This window comes from Sinocyclocheilus anshuiensis, unplaced genomic scaffold (assembly GCF_001515605.1).
Source record: "Sinocyclocheilus anshuiensis isolate Anshui unplaced genomic scaffold, SAMN03320099.WGS_v1.1 scaffold1994, whole genome shotgun sequence".
In the NCBI taxonomy this organism is placed as follows: domain Eukaryota; kingdom Metazoa; phylum Chordata; class Actinopteri; order Cypriniformes; family Cyprinidae; genus Sinocyclocheilus; species Sinocyclocheilus anshuiensis.
In genome coordinates, this window is record NW_015548215.1 from 660,123 (window position 1) to 665,122 (window position 5,000).

General features: G+C 37.0%; 1 protein-coding gene and 1 long non-coding RNA gene across 2 annotated transcripts in view; both read left to right on the plus strand.

Annotated features, from left to right (window-relative positions):
• Positions 1 to 5,000, plus strand: part of LOC107653874 (band 4.1-like protein 3) — a 53,338-nt gene that overhangs the window by 16,851 nt on the left and 31,487 nt on the right. The gene's annotated exons all lie outside the window — the stretch shown is intronic.
• Positions 3,998 to 5,000, plus strand: part of LOC107653887 (uncharacterized) — a 1,969-nt gene continuing 966 nt past the window's right edge. The window contains exons 1-2 of the long non-coding RNA XR_001630283.1: positions 3,998 to 4,076; positions 4,110 to 4,115. This is a non-coding gene — a long non-coding RNA (uncharacterized LOC107653887). The remainder of the gene's footprint in view (positions 4,077 to 4,109; positions 4,116 to 5,000) is intronic.

The following is a 5,000-nucleotide window of genomic DNA, read 5'->3' on the forward strand; positions in this document are numbered from 1 at the left end:
CTGAAGCTGATGCTGAATCTGATGCTGAAGCTGATGCTGACTCTGATGCTGAAGCTGATGCTGATGCTCAATCTGATGCTGAAGCTGAAGCTGATGCTCAATCTGATGCTGAAGCTGATGCTGATGCTCAATCTGATGCTGAAGTTGATGCTGAAGCTGATGCTGAATCTGATGCTGAAGCTGATGCTGAATCTGATGCTGATGCTGATGCTGAAGCTGATGCTGATTCTGAAGCTGATGCTGAAGCTGATGCTGATTCTGAAGCGGATTCTGATGCTGATTCTGAAGCTGATGCTGATTCTGATGCTGAAGCTGATTCTAAAGTTGATGCTGAAGCTGATGCTGATGCTGAAGCTGATGCTGATTCTGAAGCTGATGCTGAAGCTGAAGCTGAAGCTGATTCTGAAGCTGATGCTGAAGCTGATGCTGATGCTGAAGCTGATGCTGATTCTGAAGCTGATGCTGAATCTGATTCTGAAGCTGATGCTGATTCTGAAGCTGATGCTGATGCTGAAGCTGATTCTGAAGCTGATGCTGAAGCTGATGCTGATTCTGAAGCTGATGCTGAATCTGAAGCTGATGCTGAAGCTGACGCTGAAGCTGAAGCTGATGCTGATTCTGAAGCTGATGCTGATGCTGAAGCTGATGCTGATTCTGATGCTGAATCTGATTCTGAAGCTGATGCTGATTCTGAAGCTGATGCTGATGCTGAAGCTGATTCTGAAGCTGATGCTGAAGCTGATGCTGAAGCTGATGCTGAATCTGAAACTGATGCTGAAGCTGATTCTGAAGCTGATGCTGATTCTGAAGCTGATGCTGATGCTGATGCTGATTCTGAAGCTGATGCTGATGTGCTCGAGTCCGTTCATCAGCACAGTCTTGCAGTGACACTGTGGAAATGTTTGTCTGGCCTTCGTTTAGCAGCATCTCGTGAGATCAGACTAAAGAACGGCGTCTATTTCTGACTGTAATTCGCTCAGGGATTGAAACTCGGCCTAGATTATGTGATTATTCTTGTTCTGGTTGATCGCTCTGTTATTGTTCCTTTCTAAAGGCTCTGTGTTGAGAAACGTCTGTGGGAGCAAAAGGCCATTATACGGTATATTATGGTGAATTACCTCACATATTTCACCTCAAAATCAAAATAAAAACAAGAAATGACATTTTTCATAAGGAAAATTAATCCTGTTTTCATCCTATTTTAATCCTGTTCATATCTTTGCATTATTTTCATTACAATTACATTAGTTTGACTGAAAAAAATCTCATTCTCGTTACTGTAATGCATCTAGACGTTTTATTTCATTATTCTCAGTGATCATTCACATTATTATGGAAGCCCATTTCCACCACAGAATAAAACATAAGAAAGGTAATTTTTACTTTTTATCTCACATTTCTGACTTTTATCCTTGCAAACTCAGGATTGCGAGATAAACTTGCAATTCTCAGAAGAAAAGTCCAAATTAGTTGCAATTACCTTTTTCTTTTTTGATTCAATGGCAGGGGAAAAAAACGGAATTTTGAGATAAAATGTAACAATAACCTTTTATTTTATTTTTTTATTACGTGGCAGAAATGGGCTTCCAAACATTATGCTCTAATTTCTGTAATACAATTTTTTTTTTATTTGCATTAATTAAAAGCCATACAACAAATACTGCTATAATGTATAAATATTTAACTTTATAAATAATGTAAATAATATTTATTTGCATAACAGTAATGAGTATTGGTTTTGCTTAACTGCCATAAAAATACAGAGACAAACAAAAAATGATATTTTTCTGTTGAATATTAAGGTGGAATATTTAAATTTATTTCATATTGTGTTTGACTGGTTTTGTGAGATCCTTGTGTTTTGATTTGAGTTACAAGATTGTCTCCGAACACAATCTTGAAAAATGTTTTTTCTTATTTAAACACAGATCTGTAGAGAATGTGTGGTGTAATTGTTATTTATGAGCATCAGTGACGTGTCTCAGTGGTTTCGTGTGTTTCTGTCTGTTTATATCAGGCAGGTTTGAGCTTCATTCACACATTTGTCAACATGGGATGGGCAATATGGGCAAAAATTAATATCTCGATATTTTTTGGCCAATTTGCGATATACGGTATTTATCTCGGTATTTTTGATTTTGTGTTTGGATTAAAAAAATCTGTGTTTAATATTTCACTTACCACCCAATGTTGTCCAACAAAACAATACATATTAAAGGCTATGAAAACAAATAAAGTGAATGTAACCATGTAAGCCTTTATATTATGTGCAAAAAAGGGTTAAAATCACATCTCATTCTAACACTGCAATCTAAAAACTTATTAAGGCTTTTAAAGCGGAGTTAAAGTGGTGTTAGGCTATTTTGATTACTTCATTACAGTCACTTTACAGTCAGTGCTATCATAAAAATACACTTACTTGTAGGGTTAAAACACTACATGTCACATTTATTGTCCAACTACAAATATTTCAGCGAAATTTATATTTTAGTCAGAATTGCTGCGCTCCTATTTTATTGAGATCCGTCTGTTTGGCGCTCGTTCACTGAAGTCTGTGGAGTTTAGCGGAGAATCCCGGAGAATCCCCAGTCAGAGCCGCTTAAACTAATATACCAAACCAAACTAAAAACTAAGTCTTACCAGTTTTTAAAGGCCTTGATATGAAGCTTGTGACATGTTTAGAACAAACTGGATTATGCACTTTCTCCGCAGCAGCTCAGTCTGTGTCCTCCGCTATATTTTCAGATGCGCTCGTATCAAACTACTGTATATCCATATAAACCGTATTGCCTCATATCGAATCGCTTATAAAGAAAATATCGATATATCGTACAAACTCGATATACCGCCCAGCCCTAGAACACGGTAATAAATGGAGTCTTTTCCTGTCAGCTCATGAATGCTTGTTCAGCTGTGGGCGGGGCTGCTGGGCTCATGAATAATGCAGCGGGGGGTTTGATTGCTCCGCCTGTGTTCTGCTGGTTGAGTTCTAGATCAGAGGAAAGAGAGCTCAGGTGACGCTGATGTGTGATTGTAAGCGGCTGCTCGTCGCTCTCAGCTGTGTACGGATGTGCAGGAAGCTCATGTCACACGGCTGTTTCGGAGCAGCTGATTGGCTGAGAGCCGTCTGCGTGTCCTCTGCAGAGAGACAAAGACACAGAGCAGACCGTCTCAAGGACTCACAGACCAGATCTAAACCAGATCCTCAGACCAAGTCATTCACACAACTACAATTGTGTTCTACAATCTCTTTGTTTAGCATGTTTATATATCAGGATACTGAACATGTGCCAGGATTTTCTACAGTGTGTTTTTATGGTAGAACTACAAAATATGAAATATTGTATTTTTAATTGCAGTTCTGTGTGGGTTTCATTGTGTAATGTTGTGTTAGGTCAGGGTTTCATAAAAATCATGAAATCATAAAAATGTAAAATTAAAATAGATAATTTAAAAAGAACAAAATCGAAATAAAACACTTGCTTAAGTTTAATTAAATCATAAAAATTAAAAAATTTAAGTATTTTTAAAATAAATAATGTAAAAATAAAAACGAATCAAAATAAAACACTTACAAAAAAAATGTTGATGTTTTAATTGTTTAGCTGCATGTCATGTGACCGCAAAATGCGAACGTGAATGTGTTGTTAAATTCTTGAAATATTAACTTAAAATCTCAATAAATATTTGCTCTTTGTTTGAGAATCTCTGATAAAGTGTCATTAATTAATATTAATCAAACAACAAAATTACTCACTGCTCTTGACTGAAGGACTTTTGTAGCATTAATAAGAAACAAAGCAAGTTTAATTCTTACAGTGAAGACTATGCTGTTTTATTTTACATTCAATTATTACATTTCTGTAATAGGCATCTTTTTTCTATAGTATTTGTCCTTTGCTTTTTTTATTTATGTTTTTATTACTGATTGTTTAATTATTTTTAATAATTGACTTTTTTCCCCCACTAATATTAGTTGCCCTAGTATTCTGCTGTGGTATTGAGAATTGTGGAATTTCTCTAAATCTCTAAATGTCTCTAGAATGTAGATGTCATAGCAACCTTTCAGTCGATTCGTCCTGTGTGCTCTAATTATGGCCGTGACTCAGTCATTAGTAACAGATTTGATCTCACAGTGTTTCCCGCTCTCAGATGCAGGCTGAAAGCTCATGTGGAACCGATATCAGCATGAGTTTGGCCTTTTGTAATATGACCGTCTCGTGCTGTAGAGATGTGTTGTGACGAGAGACGCGAGTCACTGATTCATCCAGTAAGAGTCCAGAGCTAAAAATGAATGAGGAGCAGTTCAGGTCATTTAAAGCGGTTGTATATAATTTTTTGACCATACTAAAGCATAAAAATACCTTAATGTTTGCAGATATTTGGAAACATGCTAAGTTCACATACTTGTTTCTCTGAAAAACAACACTACAGCCAGTTATTCTGCTTTGAAATGTGTCATAATGTTTGTTTTTGTTTTGGTCTGTGTGACTCCGCCCACTGCCAGTTCAGCCAATAGGATTTCTACACTCCGGGTTGCCAGTTGGTGGAAAACAAAGTGTACAGTAGCCATGGCAGCGAGCGAACAAACTGGGTCAGAGATCGCAGATTCTACCCGACCTAAAAAGTCTCGGCATCCATCTAAAAGAGCTCTGAGCAGAGGAATATTAAAACGCAGATAAATGAACTCATCAGTTTACAGTGTATGGCTCGTGTCCTCAATCTGGCAACCCGCATGAGCATCAAGTCTTAATGAGTTTGAACTGCAGTACCCATTTCAACCACTAGCTGTCAGTATTACATACCGCACTTTTAATGAGAAATATATGAAGTCATATCGAGATCTCAAGCTTTTGATTGCAAACACATGAGATTACTGGAGTCTTCTAGAAAAATATCCAAGCAGCAGGAGTCTTCATTTGAGTCTTGAGAAACATTTGGGATTTTAAAGTGATCACGTTTGTGATTTTTAATTCTTTGATTTATTCTCCTGCAGTCAT